Source organism: Lontra canadensis, unplaced genomic scaffold (assembly GCF_010015895.1).
Source record: "Lontra canadensis isolate GAN:19392208 unplaced genomic scaffold, GSC_riverotter_1.0 scaffold67, whole genome shotgun sequence".
NCBI classification, from domain to species: domain Eukaryota; kingdom Metazoa; phylum Chordata; class Mammalia; order Carnivora; family Mustelidae; genus Lontra; species Lontra canadensis.
Window position 1 is genome coordinate 2,493,463 of NW_022631061.1, and position 23,119 is coordinate 2,516,581.

Below are 23,119 nucleotides of genomic sequence, written 5' to 3' on the forward strand. Positions count from 1 at the left end.
AGACCAGAGCTATTAGGCCGGCCTCACTTAATCACATATCCTTAATGAAAAGAACTGCTCTACATTTGGGGAATTCAAAATATTTCTTATGTACGCCAAAATAAACACAGAACCTCTTGGCAGTCATCTGTGGGGATTCTCCCTGCTTAGGATTTTTGTATTTCTTTATGCTAATTTAGAAATATGAACAGAAAACCCAGGACTCAAGGCTGTTAAGTGGATTTGTAACACTCTGGAGTGTCGTGGGTACGTAACTCAATGAATGAATGTATAGTCCTCTGTGATAGCTGGAGTAATAGTATTTTCATTGAGAACTGCAGTCAGTCACTGTGTATACTCTGCAAGCTGCTAATACATTAGCAACGCGTCTTTCACCTGTTTTAGGACCTTACATTTAGTAGAGGAATACATAACCAAATGTTAATTACTCTGGTGAATGTTGGCAAATGACTTCGTTTGTGACGCGCAGAACATTTTCTAGCGAACTGAAAAGCATGTCACCTTGTGATTTCGCCACTGAAACACGTTACAATATAGGTGGCATGTCACAGAGGAAAAGCAGCTTGTGATCAGGTTTTCTATTTGTAGAAAGCAGGGTTGTGCCAAGCACCCAACCACAAATCATTTTAAGTTTGAATGAAGAAAGGAGCGATGCAGCTGGGATCCCATCTCCCCTTCCAAGAAGATACCAGCCACCTAGAGACTTATAGTTCCTGGTCCTGGAATCCTTCTCTTGCCTGCCTTTTTTTTTTTTCCTCCCCTGCGTCCTGTTTTAGTTCGGCCAATAGGGAATTGAAAGTGATGGGGTGATAGGTTTGAAAGGTAAATTCTATTTCTTCTCTTCCCTCTTGTTTTTCTGTTAGATTTTAGGTCTTCTTTGTGATTTATGTGCGTAGATGATGACTTACATGAATCATTCCTAAATGGTTAACTATTCAAGCAAACTGTTCATCATCTAGTTCTCTGTGATATCCTCACCTTATGTTTGCCAGGCTGCCTTCCTCCTTTCTCAAATCCCACTGCAAATTCCAAGTTTCCAAAAAACCCTCCCTGACAGCAGCAATGAAAACTTCTAACAGCTCTTATTCATCCTCGTCTCTGTCCTTTTCCCCAACTCTCCGGTTGCCTGTTTCACCATCTGACAGTGAAATCACATGAAATAAAGGACAGCAATCATGTAAGTTTTCTGCTCTTTCTTCCCTCTTGATCTGTGCCTGAATTTATGCCTTTGTGACAGACAAGCATGTTGTTTTTTTAACCATTACAATATACATGAGAATTAGAGTTGTCCACTCATACCTCAGAGATACTGTGGGCTGTTTCCAGAATATCACAATAGAATGAATATCACAGTAAAGCAAATCAAATGAATTTTTTGGTTCCCCAGTGCATATAAAAGTTATGTGTACATGCTACTATAATCTTTTAACTGTGCAATAGCATTATGTCTAAAAAACAAGGTACTCGGGCACCTGGCTGGCTTATTGGAGTGCTACTCTTGATCTCAGGGTTGTGAGTTTGAGCCCCATGTTGTGTTGTAAAGATTACTTTAAATTAAAAAAAAAAAAAGGAAAATCTTAAAAATAAAAATACATTTAGAAAATAAAAATACCTTAATACAAAGCTTAATACAAGGATCCTTATTGTGAAAGATGAGTTTTCAGCTGGTGGAGGATCTTGCCTCACTGTTGATGGTGGCTGACTGATCAGGGTGGTGGTTGCTGAAGGTTGGGATGGCTGTGCCAGTTTCTCAAAATAAAACAACAATGAGGTTTACTCATGTTTATACCTGTAGAGCTAATTCATTCATTTTAACTGTTGCACCCATATAATATAGTGCATCCATTTCCCATTGATGGACATTTCATTTCTTTCCAACTTTCATGTCTGATGAGTCTGGGCTGCTGTAAGAAAAACATCATAGGCTGGATGGCTTATAAACAGAAATTTATTTCTGACTTTTCTGGAGCCAGAATAGTTCAAGATCAAGTCACTGGCAGATTCGATGTCTAGTAAGAGCCAGCTTCCTTGTTCATTGACAATGGTCTTCTGTGTCCTCTCCTGGCAGAAGGGGAGAGGAAGCTGTCTGAGATCTTTTATAAGGACACTAATCCCACTCGTGAATGCTCCACCCTCATGACCTAATCACCTCCCAGAGATCCCACCTCTAAATACCATCACTGTTGGTGGTAGGGTTTGAACATTAGAATTTGGAGGGGATATAAGCATTCAGTCTGCAGAATTCTACCCTCGGCCCCCCAGAATCCATGTCCGTCTCACATGTCATCAACTCTAATGTCCAAAGTCTCATCTAAATATCATCTAAATCGGTTATGAGTGACACTCGATATTCATCCTGAGGCAAATTCCTCTCCAGCTGTGAGCCCATGAAACCAAATGTGCCATGTGCTTCCAAAACAAAAATGGTGGGGCAGGCCCAGGACTAACTTTCCCATTACAAAAGGGAGAAACAGGAAGGAAGAAAGGAGGGAGGTCCAGAGTTAAGTTCAAAACCCAAGGAGGCAAATTCTACTAGACCTTAAGACTGGAGAACATTCCTCTTTGACTTGATGCTCTGCGCTCCAGGTACACTAGGGTAAGAGTCCCACCGTCCATACACCCTGGGCTGGCGGGCCTGCTCTCCCAGCTTTGTTGAGCAGAAATTGGGCCCCAAATCTCCCAAGAGCCCTGGCCCCATGGCTTTGGGAGGTCTCACCTGCTATGCACACCTGGTTACCACACGTATGGCTCCAGGGTCTCATACTTTGAAATTTAAAAGAAGGCAGTCATGTCCTCAGGGATTGTACTCTCTGTAGGCTGTGCAGATACCACCAGAATTTGCTGCCTGCACTCTCTTGGGGGGCAACCACTGTAGCTGTGTTGCACCTGGGCCCACTGGCTCCTCCTATGGGGCAGCCTAGGAGCGGTGGGGGGGGGGGGGGGGGGGGGGGGGGGTGGGTTGCGCCAGTGTAAGGGGAGGCAGTGCCCAGCAGCCCACATTGAGCTAGAAGTGCAGCAACCCCTCTTTTGAAACTGTTCTTCCCTGCCCTCCCGCTTGGGCCTCTGTGGGAATGGTAGGCCTAAAGATATTTGAATCACTCTGAGAGGAATGCTTGGTCATTCCTCCATTGTTTTGGGGAATACCAATGGGCTTCTGATGATGAGGCTCATCTATTCCAATCTCCTCATCAAATGGTCACTTAGCTATACCCTTAGTGTTCTCTCCCAAACAGGCTTTCTCCTTCCTTTCAACTGGGACAGACGGAGATTTTTCCAAATATTTAAGTTCTGGTTCCTTTTTGATTAACAATTCCATCTTTAAGTCATTTCCCTCTTCTTGAATTTTACTGTAAGGACTCAGGAAGTGTTTCTGCTAAAATATCCAATTTCATTGACAGCGTGAACGGATTTCAATCTCAAATGAAACCAGAGGATATGAAATGGAGAATCTCAAGAATGTGCCCTCAGGGGTGCCTGGGTAGCTTGGTTGGTTAAGCATCTGTCTTCTGCTCATGGTCCCAGGATCCTGGAATCAAGCCTCGCCTCCCTTCTTGGACCCCCTGCTTGGGGAGTCTGCTTCTCCCTTTGCCCCTCCCCCTGCTCATGCTCTCTCTCAAACAAATAAATAAAACCTTAAAAAAAAAAAAAAAGAATGAATCCTCAGGAGAATAGAACTTAAGAACCAAGAAACTGATTTCCACCAAATGCCTCATTTACCCAAGACCAAGACTTAGTGCCTGACCAGTGAACATGCAAAAAGAAACTCTCCCCATCCTTAAGCCAATAAACTCACTGCTTGGAATCTGGCTCAAATTCCCCTTCATTGCATTCCTTGCCCATAAATATTCGTCCCAGACACTGAATGGACCAACCTGTAGCTTGCCATTTCTCAAGTTGTATTCTTCTGCTATTCTTGGATAAACTCCATTTTAGGTCATTTGAACTTACCTCAGTTTACCACTTTATTTAGGTTGACATTTGCTTGTTCTAACTTCCACAAAATACTGGAATATGAACACAATTCAGTTGTTTTCCGCTTTATAAAGGATGGCCATCCTTCTATTCTCCGATAAAATGTTCCTTATTTCCATCTAAGACCTCATCAGAATGGCCTCTACCATCCCAGTTCCACCACCATTCCATTCAGGATTACTTAAGAAGATTGAGGCTTTCCCTACAACTCTCCTCTTTCTGAGCTCTCACCAGAATCACCTTTAATGGTCTGTTCATAGCAATGTCAGCCTTTTCTAGCATGCACCTCAAAACTCTTCCAACCTCTACCCATTACCCAGTTCCAAAGCCACTCCACATTTTTTTTTTTATTTGACAGAGAGAGAGCTTGCGCACAAGTACAGGGAGTGGCAAGCAGAGGAAGAGGGAGAAACAGGCTCCCCGCTAAGTAGGGAGCCATATGTGGCGCTCATCCCAGGACCTTGGGATCATGACCTAGCCAAAGACAGATGCCTGACCAACTGAACCACCCAGGCGCCCGACCACTCCACATTTTTTTAAAGACTTTTTTTTTTTTTTTTGAGAGAGAGTGAGAGGGAGGGAGAGGGAGAGGGAGAGAGAATCTAAAGCAAACTCCAAGCTGAATGCAGATCCCAACGTGGGGCTTGATCTCACAACACTGAGATCATGACCTGAGCCAAAACCAAAAGTCAGACAACCAACTAAGCCACCCAGGTGCCCTGCCATTCCACATTTTTAAGAGTTTGTTAAAGCAATGCCATACTCCTGGTACTTCACTAATCTAAAGGTTGTACAGTGAATATTCTTGGAGGTTACTTTGTACATATGTGTAAAAGGTTTAGTAGGGGGGGCGCCTGGGTAGCTCAGTGGGTTAAGCCTCTGCCTTCAGCTCGGGTCATGATCTCAGGGTCCTGGGATCTAGCCCCGAGTCGGGCTCTCTGTTCAGCAGGGAGCCTTATTCCCCCTCTCTCTCTGCCTGCCTCTCTGCCTACTTGTAATCTCTCTCTCTGTCAAATAAATAAATAAAATCTTAAAAAAAAAAAAAAAAAGGTTTAGTAGGATTTATGCCAAGAAGGAGAATAACGGATAGCAAAGCATGTTCATCTCCAATTTTCCTAGATTTTACAAATTATTTCCTAAACTGGTTGTATCCATTTACATTCAAAACAGCAGAACAAGAGAATTTCTATTTCACCATATCTTGGAATTATCCAACATTTTCGTTTTTGCTCGTCTGACAAGTATGAAAGTATTAAGGTATATTTGAGTTTAATATGGGTTTCACTATACAAGTATTGTCAAGTCAAGTAAATGAAGCAGAATCCAAGGAAGCAGAGGAAGTCAGATATAAATTAGGTAGTATATTAGTTCTCTATTATAATAAATTACCTCAATATTACAGATCTTATAGGTGCAAGACAACAGACTTTTTTTTTTTTTTTTTTTTTTTTTGGCTTGATCCTAGGACTCTGGGATCATGACATGAGCTGAAGGCAGAGGCTTTAACCCACTGAGCCACCCAGGTGCCCCGACAATAAACTTTTCTTATCTCAGTTTCTGAGGGTCAGGAATCCAGGCACAGTTCACCTGGGTTCTTGACTTCAAGGTGTCTCTGAAGCTGCAATCAAGGTGTTGGCCAGGGCTGGAGTCTCATCTGAGAGCTTGACTGGGAAGGACCCACTTCCAAGCTCCTATGGTAGTTGGCAGGATTCAGCTCTTTTCAGAGAGTTGGATGGAGGGCCTTCGTTCCTTGTTGGTTGTCAGCTGCCTTCGGTTCTCTGTTATTGGAACCTCTTCACAGGTCAGTTCATAATATGCCAACTCACTTCATCAAAATTGGCAAAGGTGAGACTGTGATAGAAAAACTTGATAGAATCTTGATAGAATTGATAGAATCTTCAGTAATCTTCAGTATAGAATCTTCAGTAATAAACTTGATAGAATCAAAACTTGATAGAGTCTTCAGTAATCTATTCATGAATAATAATATTCATGGATAGTATCTAGTAATCTGTTCATCTTGCAATATTCTACTGGTTAGAAGAAGTCACAGATCCCAGGAATACTCGAGGGAGAGGGATTACCGAGAAGCGTGACTATCAGGAGGTGGGGATGATTACGGGCCATCTTAAAGTCCATCTGGCATAGGCAGGCATAGGAATTAAGAATATTGGTTAGCCCATCATTACAAGCCCAAATAATAGTGGGCTCAGTTAGCCTAGAGATGTATTTCTCTCTCATTTGGAAGTCTGGATAAGCAGTGCAGGGATGGTACCACTGTCCCTCGTCATCACCAGGGACCCATGCTCCCTCTATCTCATTCATCCGCCATTCAGAACAGGTGGCTTCTACCTCATCCTACTGGACAGTTGCTCTAGCACTTGACACCATGCTGCACTCCAGCCACTGAAATCCATTCTACCTACTGCAGCCAGAATAATTGTGCTAAGGTGAAAATCTCATCACGTCATTCCTCTGAGTAAATACCAATGGCACTTCCAGCCTCCAGTAGAGGTTCTCCAACTTTTTTTTTTTTATCATAAAACTCTGTAGTCAGTACAGGCATACATATATAGGTACACACCACAGACACACACACACACATACACACTCTCAAATATAGATCTCAAACACATGCAAGTTTCTGAAATAAAACTCACTCTCACTACTTCTCTACTATTCCCTTTTTCTTTTATATAAATTCACAAACTATTAATGAATGTGGGAAAACATTGGCCTACAGGATATAGCTCAGGGTAAATGGTGACCTGATGGTGCCTGTTTTTGCTTCCTCTCTTCACTCCAATCTCCTCATGGTCCCAGATCTTGGTGCCTATATGCCTCCTGCTTCTGCCTATAACCACCCTCCCCAGCTGTCCTTCTCACCTCACTAGTTCCTCCTTGCTTTTCAAGAATCAGCTCAAGCTTTCCCTCTGGAACTCATTGCCTCGTCCCAGTCCCTTTCCTGGAGCCCCACAGAACTCTCACTTCTGCTGCTTCCAGTCATCCGCTTTCATCTCTGCTTCCCCCTAAATCAGTGCCCCTGAGGATGGGAACTCTGACTAAGGTCGTGTATCCTCAGCCTTTGCAGAGTACCTGACATAAAGTTGAGACCTAATAAATGTTTCTTCTATGAATAAATAAATGAATGAGTGTCATAGGAAAAGAAGTTCCTGACAACATTTACTGAAAATCTATTATATGTAGAGTGTTGTGCTAGAGAGAATCATGAAAACAAAGGCAGAAGTTGACAGTGATACATTTTTACAAAGGTATAAAGGACCTGTTTTCATAAATAAGGAGCGTCTTTACAACTACAACGAAGTGCCATTGGGTGTCTCACTGTCAGTGGACTGAATGATGTTAAGTGTGATTGAAAGAACTCATTTCTTGCATCCCTTCTCTTAACTGATTCCCTATTTCATCTCTGATGAGAGAAACCTCAGACATCCCTCAGACGTCTCTCTCCTAATCTGGGTCTACTCTCCAACAGTGAGGCCCAGTGTAGAGCAGAGGGACAGAGCTGTTCAACTGATTTTTGATCAAGTATCCCATGTGACTCATTCAGGGCCTTCCGAAACAGGGAGCCAAAATGAGGTAATATGACATGTCACAGACTTCAGGGGTGGTTAAGGACACACGCAGCAGCTGCTGCACACGCAATCATGAGCCAGAAAATTCCAGAGTTCAGCAGGAAGGGAAGTGTGAATTCAAAATGGATTCAGTGTCTCACTTTCAGACACTTCTTTGACTCTGGGAAACCCAGTTTTCTCAGATCAATTCTGTTATCCGGGCCGGTAAATTCACTAATAAACCAGGCCAAAAATATATGCAGACCATATTGGAAAGAATAAAATACTACGAGGCAACAACTTACACGCTATGGTGTTAATTTAAAATTCCAAATTCTTGGGTCGCCTGGGTGGCTCAGTCATTAAGAGTCTGCGTTAGGCTCAGGTCATGACCCCGGGGTGCTGGGATTGAGCCCCGCCTTGGGATCCCTGCTCAGTGGGGAGCCTGCTTCTCCCTCTCCAAGTCCTCCTTGTTGTGTTCTTGCTCTTACCATCTCTCTCTCTGTCAAATAAATAAATAAAATCTTTAAAAATAAAATCAAATCCCAGATGCTAGAAAACAGCATTAGAAATAACCTGACCTCTCTCAAACTAATGCTTTCTCCCTCTAGTTCGTAATAATAGCAGTGGCTTATATTGATACTGAGTTTTATCTTCTTTTTTCTTTTTAAGACTTTATTTGACAGAAAGAGAGATCACAAGTAGGCAGAGCAGCAGGCAGAGAGAGAGGGGGAAGCAGGCTCCCAGCTGAGCAGAGAGCCAGATATGGGGCTTTATCCCAGGACTCTGAGATCATGACCTGAGCTGAAGGCAGAGGCTTAACCCACTGAGCCACCCAGGCGCCCCTGAGTTTCATCGTCTATAAGAAGCATTATGTTGTGTGATCCCAGAGCAGCCCTGTAAGGTAGGTACGAGTATTATTCCCATTTTACGGATGAGGTTACTGAGAAGTTAAGTGACTGCCCATGGGTCACACAGTAAGTAACTAGAATTGTATGGGATTCTAATTTAAAATACAATTGATTTATTGCAAGGGAACAGCAATCAGAAACCTGGATTCTAACCCCAATGCTGCTAACAACTTAGCTGTGTCCTTTTGGACCTATCATTCAGCCTTTCTGAGCTATATCTCCTCACCTATAAAAATGAGCATAGTAATACCTTCCCTAGTGCTTCACAGGATGCTTATGGGAACAGAACCCCAGGGTCTGTGTGAAAGTCCTTTGTAACTGGGATGCTAATACACAGATGTCTGATCTTAGCCATCTTTTTCAGCAAAATAATGAGAAGACTCGTTATCATCTTTTTACTTTGATGGTGTGTTTCACTGCAGTCATTCAATAATTTTGCGGATATTTTTGCCTTTGTGATACCCCATTGTTACCATCTCTACAGCAGGCCAGTGAAGGAGAAGGAAGCTCTTTCTTCTCACAGAGAACTTAGAGCAGCAGATTCTCAATGTTAGAGCATGTTAACCTCACCTGGACTACTTTAAATACATAGGTGTCTAGACCCCACTGGGACCAATTAAAATTTTAGTGGGGGTGGGTGGGGATGGGGAAGGGCCAGGGCATCCATATTTTTTGATGTCCCCCAAGTGATTCTAATTTGAGGCTAAGACTGGGGATCCCCGCTGTAGAGACTTCAGGTTTGTTCCAGAACTGGCAGGTACATAAGCAGAGTATGTCTGAGGTCTCTTGGGAAAGAGGTCCAGGCGTTGGACCATAAACCACAAAGATCCTAAAGTCCTTGCTTTGCATCCATAGCCGATCTCCTTTCTGGAGCTAGTATCAGCGGAAAGCGAGGGCAGTATGTGTATGAGGGAAAAGATGGTGAACCTGGAGGAGAAGCCCAAGCAGCACCGAATCCTGTCCTGGTCACTGTTTCTCTACAAAGATCGCTTCTCAAAAACATTCTGCTATAAGTTCCTACATCATTGGGATTACAAAATTGTATACCTTTATAAAAAACCAACCAACCAACCAAACAAACAAACAAAAAAACTCAGAAGCATGAAATCTGTAAGCGGCCAATCCTGTAATTTTTCCCACTGATGACAAGGAAAGAATATTCCATTTAATTCCAGTGCTCTTGCAAATAGTGCTCCATTTGTTTCATTTTAGGGTTAACCAAATAAGCATACTTTACCTTTCTGGTGCGCAATATTTCATGTCTATTAAAAATACTTAGTTTCCAGTAAAAACATAGCTTTAGCTATGGACTCAAATTTCTTAAAGAAGTCGTTATTGGAAGAAAATATCCAACAAAAATCCAGACCTTTGACTTTGCATCTTCATTGGAAACAAAGTAACACTTCCTGCACTACTCACCTCTGAACTCCTTCTCATACCAGAAATGAAGAAACAAACTAAATAAAAGGAATTGATTTTTCGGGATCCCTCTTTAGATCTGAGCACCACTAGAAAGGGACATTCTCTTACACTGGTCCCGTTAGAAATTATCTGGGGATGAATTACATTGTCTCATTTGATCAGCTTGCTCCCAAGACTGGAAACAATTTGGTGGGAGTAAACTCTTGTTGTAAGACCTGGAGAGTTAAATAATGAAGAGGTTTATCTTTCATCTGAGAAGAGTTTATAGTCCACAGCATAGCCTGGAGACAAATGCCCAGCCTCTGAGACCCCACAAAGGCAATAATTAGGCGGTATTTTATTGTGATGCAATGGGTTTCCAAAAGATGGAGCTGGGCTACTCTCAGGGGCCTTGCAACCAAATTGGCTTCCCCGAGAGCCAACAGAAGAAAGTTGGCAACCTAAAAATATTTAAAGAACTTAGGACCCCCAAGGGAGAATTTCCAACTATTGAAGGGGAAAAGACTAAGCATTTGCTAAGTCCAAGAAGGAGATTTTTAATGAAAAACTCAGCAAAATGCACAGACTTTGGGTAAGGATCTTAAAAAAATAATAATTAAGGTCATACCTATCATAATCAAACTGGAGACTTTCCATTTTCCTTATAATAACATAAGAAACAGCATCTAAAAATAGGCCCTGCAGATAATGAACTCTTGTCTCTCCCAAGTTCGTTAGGCTGTAACACCTTCATTATACAGAAGATAGGTTCCATCTCACCATCTGTCAGGCATAAATCCCGACATGGTCTTCAAGATCTCTTTCTCTGGCCTTTAATTATTACAATTCTGCTACTTATTTCTCAACAGGGTCTACATCTCACATGTTCCTTCTACAAATGATACATAGTGTGCGCTGTGGGTAAGCTCTCGGGTACCAGGCCCAGCTGCCTGACCGAAGCTGTCTGACCTTGGCTCTGACTTCACCTTCTTGTGCCTTGGTTTCCTAGGCTGGATAATGGGGACAACCATAGTACCAGCCAGACCCACAGTGCCTGACACACACACGGTAAGAACTCCAAAAATATTCGCTGTAATTATCACTGCATATGGCATCTCCCTCAGTGCCTATAAAAATATTTAGTATATTTTAAAAATAAAAAAACAAGGGGTGCCTGGGTGGCTCAGTGGGTTAAGCCTCTGACTTGGACTCAGGTCATGATCTCAAGGTCCTGGGATCGAGCCCCACATCAGGCTCTCTGCTCGGCAGGGAGCCTCCTTCCCTCTCTCTCTGCCTGCTTCTCTGCCTACTTGTGATCTCTCTTTCTGTCAAATAAGTAAAATCTTTTTTAAAATAAATAAATAAATAAATAAAAACAAGACACATGGTCTAACAAAGGATTGTTTTGCAGATTGGTGGGTTTATTTATGTGAAAAGTCTCAACAAACCATCGAGTTTTTTGAGAGAATTTTTTTTATGGCATTGCAATCTTTCATCCAGGAAGCTTTCTACAGTGTGGTCCCTGGTCTCAACTAGTTTATTATTTTGTTGTTGTTGTTGTTTTTAAGATTTTTTTTTAAAAATTTTTATTTATTTGTCAGAGAGAGATTGATAGTACAAGGAGGGAGAGAGGCAGATAGAACAGGCAGAGGGAGAAGCAGGGGAGTGAGCCTGATGCGGGACTCAATCCCAGGACCTTGGGATCATGACCTGAGCTGAAGGCAGCCGCTTAACCCACTGAGCCACCCAGGTGTCCCTGGACTGCCACTAGTTTATATTGCATTTGAAATACAGAATACACTCACAAAACATTAAGTACAAATCCAAAGCTTCACGATTATGTGTAAAGTAAGTAGTTTGGACCACAAGAGCTACAAAAACTGAGGAAATCAGGTCTTTGCTGTGTACGTAAAGTTGATAGAGAACTGTACATAGACTGTGAAATGCAGGTGAAGAAAATGAAGGAAAGTTCCATCAGGAGGAGAGCTGGGAAGGCACCAGTAAGTAAACAGAGCCCTTCCTCAGGAACAGTCAATTTGTGTTTGAAATCAGATGAGACAGATGAACAAAGCTCCTCTGGCAGGGCAGGCGATATGGCTGAGGGCTTCATGCCAGGCTGAAGAGTGTCCTTTCATCCTGAGATTCCCTGAGGTTTGGTGGGTGGGCGGTGCCACCAGCTCAGATTCGTGCAAGACAGCTTCGTGTGGGGGTGCCTGGGTGGCTCAGTGTGTTGAAGCCTCTGCCTTTGGCTCAGGTCATGATCCCAGGGTCTTGGAATCGAGCCCCACATCGGGCTCTCTGCTCTGCGGGGAGCCTGCTTCCTCCCCTCTCTGCCTGCCTCTCTGCCTGCTTGTGAGATCTCTCTCTGTGTGTGAAATAAAAAATCTTAAACAAACAAAACAAACAAACAAACAAAAAAAGTCAGCCTCGTGTGGGCAGAGACCAGAAGAAAGGAGAATAGTTGGATGGCTTTTAGTAATAATCTAGGTATGAGGGCCCCTGGACCAAGGTGGGGACATTGGGAATAAGAAGTGACAGGCGGGAAAGGCATGACAAAGATTTGTCCCCCTCACTCCATTCTCATAGCCCAAATTCTCCCTAGACTAATCCTCTGATGTCTGAGCACATTGGGCCCAATTCAGCATGGGAAGCATTCCTGAGGTTTTGAGGGTGTCTGGGCTTTGCTGCTTCCTCCCACCCTCTTTCTTAGATGCTAGAGGACAGAGTCCCCACAGGCTTCCAGGAAGCTCTTCTGATGTCCTGGTGGACTATCTCATCCCAATTCCCATTTGCTCCCTCTTGCATTTCCATCCTGTGTCCAATAGATTCCAGGCAGTAAGATAAAATCATATTCGTTTCTCATTCCCTCCAAAGGTCATATAATATTCCCAATTGTGTAGGGCTTTTTAAATTATTTTTTATTTGCAGTAATGAAGATTTTTAAATTAATAAGTCATTGGTAAGTTAGTACATAGTTCATTTTACCCTGTACAGAGGGTTTTACCCTAGTTCATTTTACCCTAGTACATAGGGTTTAAAAGGTTAGGATAGAATGCTTTTTAAATGAATGAAATTGACTCTACCTTAATGATTCCTTGGTAAAGTTGAAAAGAAAAAAACAGTCTTATTGAACATATAGAACAGTGACAATTGCAGATTGAAGGTCAAGTAAAAAATGCTTAACTGGGGCACCTTAAGCCTGTACCTTTGGCTCAGGTCATGATCTCAGGGTCCTGGGATCAAGCCCTGCATCAGGCTCTCTGCTCAGCAGAGGACCTGCTTCCCCCTCTTTCTCTCTGCCTGCCTGTCTGCCCACTTGTGATCTCTCTCTCTCTCTCTCTCTGTCCAATAAATAAATAAAATCTTACACACACACAAAAAAAAGTTTAACCGTTACTTTAGTCCCACAGCATTCACTATTGGTTTAGAAGGTTGCGTCATTTATCATGTGTAGGATAAAATATCTCACATTGTATTAGGGATAATTGCTTATGCAAAATTAACAAAATGTAAAAACCAGAGCAACCAAGCTCTTATTTCTGTGAGTATCAGGACACGAAATTGCAATCATCTGCTTTTGCTTAACACCTCTTTGGAGGAGACACAGTTGTGCTCTGGATAGTAGTTGAAAGCAATGATTAGTCTTGATAATCCCTTGAAATGCCTTTCAACTCAGTAAGTAACACATGGATTAGTGTTTTCTGTGTTGAATTTAATGATGGGGATAGTGACACATAGAGCAGCCCCACTCGGAGTGGGTGGTCTCCTGTTGGGCAGCCTCAGCGTCATCTGGGGACTTGTGTGACAACTGACTAGAGGTACAGATGCTCAAGCCCCACCTGACACCTTCTGAACCAGTGTGGGACCAGACTGCTGGTCCAGATCCAGCAGTCATGTGTTACATCAGGAGTGGAGAAGCTCTGTGTGTGTGTGTGTGTGTGTGTGTGTATAAGCCATGGCCCACACAGCAGGTGGGAAGCAGAAACATAACGAAGAACCACGTGGCTAAATATAAAATAAATGTAGTTGTTTCATAGATATATTTTTATAGTTTCCATAAAATATATAGATACGTTATAGATATATGTTTTCTAGTTATATCTTTCTCCATATATATACAAGATAGAATATTCTTCTAATTATTTTTAAATTTTAGAACTTACTATTTCCAGTCAACGTTCAACAACACTTACATACCTCAAGTACTATCTTCTGGCAATTTCCAGGAAGAGAGGGAAGAAGCAAGAGCGAGTGGGAAGACCTAATTATATACTGGCCCAAGCACCAAGAAACACACACCTCGCTCTTCTACTAACACTGCACTCACTTGGGGGAGTGAGAGGACGCTTCAGACTAAAAATGGTTGAAACCGACTCTACCATAAATTGGCATTTTTAGCTGCATCTCAAAAAGCACACATCTTCCCAAGATGCTTTGCCCCTGGAATCTCATCCCGGTACAAACTCTCACCTCCCACCCAGTGCAGGAGGAGTCCTGCAGCCTCTGCTGTGGTATCTGTGGTCGTCAGGCAGGCAGGCGGGCGGGCTTACATGCAGCCTGTTTTCCACAGAGTCTACGGCCACCTCACCCCCACATGCATTCTGTTCGTGAGGGCTTTCCTGCCCCATGGCTGCCTTGCTTTGTCACACCTCAGTGTCTTTGCTTGTGCCTTTCTTCTACCCGAAATTCCCACCTGCCACTTGTCTATCAGGCCAAGCCCTCCCCTCCCCCCTCACCATGGGGTCTCAGTTCAAATGCTTTGCACTCTGGAAGCTCTTCCAGAACCCCCCAGACAGATTAGGGGCTTCTTCTCCTAGACTACACACACACACACACACACACACACACACACACACACACACCCCTTTGTACACAAATCCCTTATAGCCATTATATTTTCTCTCATTGCATATGTTTATACTCAAATTCAACTCTCCATTGGACTACATCCAGAAAGGACAGGAATGATGTCTTACCTTTGCATTCTCAGCAGCTGGCTTATGGCCCTGTAACAAAGTATTATTTAAATTGAATACATCACATGAACAATCAACTGAGTGAATGGATGAGTGAATGAATGAATTATATCTAAACAAAGTTGCACAGGAGCTTAGAAATGGCGGCTATAACCACTGACTGGCCACACTGAAGACAGAGCATTCGGGCCGGGTGTTGAAGGACAAATCTGATTTTATAGGGCAGGAGAAGGAGAGAAGAACTAAAAACAGAAAGATGGCAGGAACAAAGTCATGGGGGTGAGGAAATACGATGGCCTTCCCAGAGAGCAGTTAATACCACAGGTCCAGTAGCAGACAGATGTTAAGGGGGAAGAAGCCGGGGCTGACGCTGGGGCCAGGGTAACGTGCTGAGGAGTTAGTTTAGGCCTTATTCCGGGACCTATTGAGGAACCGTGAAGGAACCCTGAATAGGGAAGGCATGCGCTCAGATATGTGACTTGACGGGAGCTGGGTTGGGAGGAAATTGTTGCAGTCCAGGCAATTACAGTAATAGCCTGAGAAAACCCAGCGACAGTGGAACAGAGAAAACAAAGGAAATCTGAGAAGCATTTGGGAAATAGGATCAGGAGGACTTGGCAACCAGTTGAATGTGGGAAGTGAGGAACCCACGCAGCTGAAGACTGAGCTAAACTTTCTGACCTGGTGGCTGAGCTGAGGCTCAGACACGGCCACCCAAGAGAGCTATCATGTCCTCACAAGCTCTGAGAGAGCAAGGATCTTAGCGTGTGCCTTACGCTGCATTAACTGGTCACTCAGAGGTACTGAGTGAGCATTCGTGGAGAGAATTAATGTGTCTTAGACTCACCAAATACATAAAAAAGGGAAATATTCTAATACTTAAACGTCTCTTTATCAGAGACTCTGACTTTTTCTTAGATTCTCAGCATGTTTTGCAACCACAGATGGATTCACAAATGACTCAGCTTGGGCACCCACCAGGCTGACCCCTGTCACTCTGTAAGCAGCAATCTCCTTTACGGCTGCGTGCCCTGGGGGACGACCGGCAAGTGGTTTGGTATTTTTACTTTTTTCAAGGGAGTGCTATGACGGTTTTAGTCCCCTGAAAATAAATCCAAAACAATAAACCCGACTGAATGCTTTTCCTCCAGTAGAAGAAAAGAAAGCAAACCTACTACAGGTAAATTGAAATCCTCAAATAGACCCATAACACATAGCTGAGACATTCTCGGGATAATGGCTTAGTTAGACCGGGGCTACAAATCTTTACATTTCTTCATTCACCTTGGCAGGACTAATGAGATTTTATGGCTGCCAGGATGTTTATCCCTTGGGTGACATTGGCAAGATCAACTATATCTTTATTAGTAAAGACTTTTCTGCACTGCAGCTTGTTTTCACACCAAAGACTGCCCCAGCCTAGATCATCACATGTGCAACATGTAAGAACCTCATTTCTTCATATAAACATGCCACTGTCCCCTTCTGTTCTTTGGCTCCGATCACTCTTTCCTAAGGTCATATTGCTCCATAAAAGGGCTGGTGGAAGAAATGAATAAAAGGAAGAGAGAAGAAAGGAAAGTTTCAAAGGGACCTACAAAGAGATTTGGGGCTGACAGCAACACATCTAGAATATTTGATGTGCCCAAAGACCATTAGGAATAGAGCTGCAGACCCACTGTTACCCGCAGTACCATAATCACTGAACCGGGGAGAGGGCTGTGCTCCCATCAGCAGTGACTAGGAATAAGAGCCTGGTGACCACCACCATAGTCTAGGACAAGGATTTGACCCCTTTTGTATTGCCTATAATAGCCAGCCACATCTTTTTTCAGCACTTAATTAGCACCATAAACACACAAACATAAAAACTCACATATTTGACAAGTACCATCATAAATGCTGATCATGACATATCCATTCTACTTTTGTAGCTAGGAATGTGTCCCCAGTCCTAAGCCCAGAGGATATTGGAGAAATGGCTCAGCGGAAGTCAGTGCACGGGTTCTATTTCAGAATAAGATGGGGTAAGCACACTCCATCCTATTTCTCCCATTGAATACAGCTATAAGAGCTGCGTGCAATGCAGAGCTGTTACTGGAGAACTTTTTTAAAGAGTAAAAAGTGTCAGCTCAATTGGGGAAGAAAACAAAAATTCAAAGAACCTTTAAATTGCCTGTGGATTTACCTTGTTTTCCTTTTGGTGATCCCTGCACAGGACTCAAGGCCATCCGAAACCCAAAAGTGAGAACCACTGTGAACAGAGCTCTAGCAGAAGCCTGCTAGGTCAGTGTCAGGATGTGAGAAGGAAGTCTTCCGGCGGTGACAGCAGCAGCATGGAAGTTTCACAGCATAGAAAATGCTAAGGAAGGGGAATCTTCCTCTTTAGTTAAAGGAGGGATGGTCCCAAAACCATGCTTTTTTCTTCCATGGGTGCACTTACCCCTTGGCCCGGGCCATGGGCAGAGTCACAGGAATTACGCAGAAGAGCAGGGTAAATGAGACCCTAGACTTCTGGGTGGATGAACAAAAAGGAGAACACCTGGAAAAACTGGAATATACCAGAGCGATCAGAGAGAGAAAGGAGGTTGGGAAAACAAACCCACGAAGTTCTTTGCTAATTTGGGGGTCTCACCCCAAGCTCTGCATGCTTAAATTTTACCACAATCAGCAGACAAAGAGTTTGAGGACTGAGCTAACACATACATCACCATCTGGACCCCAGACCAACCATGAGATGGTGAGGATTCAGGAAAAATCTAAATAGCACTACAAAGACTTTGCCAATGACATTGGAACTGACATTGGAACCACAACCCACAGAAATCTGGTCAGAACTTGCAGCCTAAGCACAATGATGTCAATTGTCTGCTTAAAAAAAAAAAAAAAGAAAAAATCAACATGCTCTATGGATTTAAACAAGATCCAGTTTCTCATAACGTAATATTCAAAATGCCCATGATATGCAATGTTATATTTATTTAGTTTAAGATTGTATTTTTAAATTTTTATTGCCATTTATGGAGTCAGTTGGGAGCCATTTTAAATTTACTAATACTTATTTTAAAGCTTCTATTGAATAGGGATGCCTGGCTGGTTCAGTTCATGGAGTGTGCCCCTCTCGATCTTGGGGTTGTGAACATCAGGCTCCCTACTGAGCAGGGAGTCTGCTTCTCCCTCTGACCCTCTCACCTCTCATGCTCACTCCTCTCTCTCTTTCTCTCTCTCTCTCAAATAAATAAATGAAATCTTTAAAAAAAAAAATGTGGGTTGGAAACTACTGAATGGATGCGTACATGGCTGAAGAAAGGATCTGGGTGACTGCTCCAGGCAAAAATTCCTGCAAACCCATCAGATGGCCATGCTCTGCCCTGGTCAGCTGGGTCTGTTGCCACTGAAGACAATGGACTGTGGTGATCCAATGGGAAGGCAGGAGAATTGGACCACAGCTCACCAGCTGCCGGATGGATTGGCATGAGCCTTCCATCCCTACGTTAAGCAGAAGGAAGGAATTAAGCAACAGGAAACAGCACAGTGAAATGCACTAAGATCAATGGGCAAGCCGAAACATCCTTTAGAATATCTTCTGTTCCCTCATGTTCCTTCAAAGAGCTGCCTGTCTTCAAATACATTTAAGAAACACTCTCTACCCTGTCTCCTTCTTAAAGATGTACCATGTATATTTACTTGATTAACACTTCTGAGAAGTCCCATAGGAAAGAGATATGCTTAACTTTTTAAAAGATTTAATTGAGGTATAATTAGCATATGCACAGTCCATTAAGTGTTCAGTTCAGTGAGTACTGAGAGTTGAATGCTCAATCTACCACCACCCAAAGCGAAATATAGAAAACATTTTCAACGCCCCAGGAAATTTCGCTATTCCTGCAAATCTCCCGTCGAGCAGCAGCTAGTGTCTGACTTCTCATCACTATAGTCTGGTTTTGTTACGTCTTAGACAACAAAAAAAACTGAATCATGTATGGATTTTCTGGTAGTGGGTGGAGGGAGTGCTGCTGACTTCTTTTGCTCAGCATGATTTTTTTTTCAGTATGAGAGTTTTGAGTTTCATCAATGCTGTTGTGTATATCAGTAGTTCATTCATTTTTTTTAAATTGCTGAGCCATATTCCATTTGTGTGTATGTGTGTGTGTGTGTGTATACACATCTCATGATTTGTTTACCCATTATCCTTTCGATGGACATTTGGGTCATTTCCAAGTTTTGATTACCATGAATAAGACAGGTATGAACGCTCTTGTGCACGTTCTTTTGTAGACATATGTTTTCATTTTTCTCGGGTAAATGTTTAAGAGATGAACTGTTGGGCCAGAGGGCAGACATATTGAACTTTATAAAAACTGCCTAACGGTTCTCTAAAGTGGTTGCACCTGTTTGACTTTTTCAACTTGGTACTTTCTGTATTCATCTGACCACAGAACACCGCCCCCCCACACACACCCTCCCCAAAATCTGTGAAATGAGCAGGTAGGGTTAGATTTTCAGATTCCTCCTAGCTTTATGCAATGAGAAAATGGCCATGCCATTCAGACGTGAAGTCTTTTTGTCTTCTCTGTATCTATCTTGTAGGCAAAAGTCAATGAGGTGAAACCCAGGATGGCCAGAATTTAAAAGCTTGGGAATAGAAAGAGAGAAGACAGCATTGAATAAATCCAGTGAGTAGGGAAAAGGTGCTGGCAGGCCATCATCTGGACAGAGGTATAAAAAAGAGATTTTTAAGCGAGAAAGGTTCTGAAATACTGAGGTTAGAAACAGTTAAAGCAGACACAATGGTGTACAGAGACTTCTATATTGTTTAAGAAACTTCTCTGCTCCAAGAACATCACTGATAGCAAGATATTAAGAAAACTCTTGAACATTACTTTAGAAAGGGTCAGAGACAGGTGCCCTTGTTTTATACCTGTTGCTCCCCATTTGGAGAGTAAAGTCATCATCCTAGCCAAAGAACTCAGGAAGACTCTTCGCCTCTTTAATTCCAACCCTCACTGCCCACACGTCACCTCCTCCTACATTATACTCACTTCTTCACTGAACTTGTCTTTGGAAATGATTGGAGTCATAAGAGTACTCCCAACACATTACCATTGTCTCGTGAATTTCCTCCACCTCCCACATCATGACTTTCCCTTATAGCTTTCTCTGAAGGACAAGCATTTCACCCATTGGGGGGAACAGTCCCATTCTCTACTGTGAGCTCAGTGACCCTCCTCTTCATCAGCATTCACTCTCATTTTCCACCACTGGACAGATGATTTCCTGAGATTCCTTCCACACTTAACATCTTGTATCATTCGATGTTCCCCATTCATTTTTTCCCTCTGCTTAAAATAGGCACATACCACCCAAAATTGACATTGACTCTACATGTCCTTTCCCTTCTAATACAACCTCTTAAAGTGTCCAGTACAAGTCAATTCGCTTCTAGATAATTTCCAAGATATACTTTATTTCTGTGTGCCACAGAAGCAGTTTTCTTAATAAGGTCCCTAAAGACCCACTCATTTCAAATCTGATGACTATTTCCCTTCCCTCTTCCTCATTGCCCTTTATCTGAAGATGTGCGTGTCTACATGTGCGCACAAACGTGCATCCGCATGCCATTTATTGGTCCTTAACCTTGTGATGCCTAGGAAGCTATTAAAATGAAGTATGTTTAGTATACTGAGTAGCATATATGTTCTATTCTACATAGCATAGTCTACACAGAGTATTAGTCTGCTCAAAAAACCACAGACTGAAAGGCTTATACAATAGAAATTTATTTGCTCACAGTTCCAGAGGCCAAGAAGTTGAAGATCAAGGTGCCACCAGGGCTGGGGGCTGATGAGAGTTAGGAGTCCACCCTTGGGACCTCTTTTAACCTTAATTACCTCCAAGGCCCCACCTTCACGTATAGTCATGTTTGGGTTTAGGACTTTAAAATATGAATTTGGAGAGACACAGTTCTGTCCATAACAATAGGATGGAAAGGACACATGAAATAAATAGAGTGGCAAGGCAAAAAATAAAGGTCACAACTCAAGGCAGAATGCTAGCTGTTGTCTGTAGAAACAAGGAACAGACAGCAAATACCAGGTTTTATTTATTTATTTATTTATTTATTTATTTATGTACTTACTTACTTATTTTAGAGAGGTAGTTGAGGGGGAGGAGTAGAGGGAGGGGAAATTAGAGAATCCCAAACCGACTCCCAGCGAGCGCAGAGTCCAAGGCAAGGCTGGATCCCATGACCCCAAGATCATAACCTGAGGCAAAATCAAGAGTCGATGTTCAACCCTACTGAGCCATCCAGCTGTCCCTGTTCTATTTATATTTTAAATAAGCTCTTCTTCTAGCCAATATACTGATACCTTGTTTACTCACCCTCAGTGGCCATCATTAAAGACAATGATTTTTTTTAAAGATTATTTATTTATTTATTTATTTATTTTAAAGGGTGTGTGTGAGAGAGAGAACACCAGCAAGGGGGAACCGCAGAGGAAGAGGAAGAAGCAGGCTCCCTGCTGAGCAGAGATTTTATTTTTCCCTGGTGCAGGGCTGGATCCCAGGATCCTGAGATCATGACCCGAGCCACCCAGGCAGCCCACACACAATGATACAAATTTTACAAGCACAACTCCATTTTACAAAAAGGGCTGGCTCAGTCAATATTTTCATTCAGTACCACCTGTGATGGCAGGGAAAATGGAGCTTTAACGTTAAACACAAAAGGGCGCAGAATTCATTAATGGCTCTGATTTCCACTTTCTGGCATTGATTAGAGACCTTTGCTCAAGAACCAGTCATTCTGAAACAATTGGGGGAAATTGGTTGTGTCTTAGATAATGTTGAAGAATTATTGTTAATTTTATTGAATCTGATAATGATATTGTGGTTATGAAAGAAAATGGAGAAACACATAGAACTACTTAAGGGTAAAAAAGAAGCAGGAGGAAGATGAGGGGAAAGAGGAGGAGGAAAGAGAAAGGAAAATATGAAGCACATGTAGCAAAACATTCATAACTTGAACTGGGAGAAGGGTACATGAGGCTCATTATACATCGTGCCTACTTCTGTGCAAATTTGAAAAATATTTATTAGAAAGTATTTTCGGGGGCATCTGGGTGGCTCAGATGGTTAAGCATCTGCCTTCGGTTTAGGTCATGATCCCAGGTCCTAGGATTGAGTCCCACATCGGGCCCCTGGCTCAGCGGGGAGTCTGCTTCTCCCTTTCCCCTGCTCATGCTCTCTCTCTCTATGTGTCTTAACTGAATAAATAAAATCTTTATTTAAAAAAGAAAGAAAGTATTTTCAGGGCGTCTGGGTGGCTTAGTCGGTTAAGCGTCTGCCTTCAGTTCAGGTCATGATCTCAGGATCCTGGGATGGAGTCCTACATCAGTCTCCTTGCTCAGTGGGGAGTCTGCTTCTCCATCTCCTTCTGTGTGTTCTCGTTCTCTTTCAAATAAATAAATGAATCTTTTAAAAAAAGGGTTTTTAAAAATTATATTGGTGAACACTTACTCAATGCCTAACATGGGAGTCAGCTGGCTGCCTGCCATTAGGAGTAGATCCAACTTTTGTGATGCCTGAAACTTTTACAATCTGGGGGAGCCCTTTTGAAGAAAAATCATGAATACAAAATTCTCTTGGAAGAGGCCTGTGTAGTGAGAGGTCCACATGCTTGAACTCCATCAGATGCATGGTAAACTCTTCTGTGTCTGCCATGGGTTAGGTTTGGCTGGCCCAGTGATATCCCCTTATTATATTATTATGAACATTTTAAACATAAGCAAAAATCAGAGATGATTCAAAGACCTTCTCTGCACTTGTCACCCAGCTTCCACGCCATTTGTCTTTAGTGAGTCTTAACCCCCACCCCGTCCACTCCCCTCTATACAGACTGTGTTATCCTGAAGCAAATCTCTAGTATCATTTTATCTCTAAATTATGTCAGTATGCATCTCTAAAAGATAAGGATCCTTTCAAAAACCAAACCACAATATCATTATCATACCTTAAACAATAATTCCCTAATCAAGTCAGTTAAAATTTCTCTCATTGTCTCAAATATTTTTTTATAGTTTGCTTAAATAAGGAACCAAATAAAGCATATATTGCAATTGATCACTTTTAAGGTATAGGTTTGCCCTTCACATGTTTTCTTCCCCTCACAATTGATTTGTTGAAAGAATGGGGTCCTTTGGTCCACTAGGGTTTCCCACAGTCTGGATCTCACTGAGAGCATTCCTGTGGTAACATTTCACATGTTCCCCTATCTCCTTCTTTC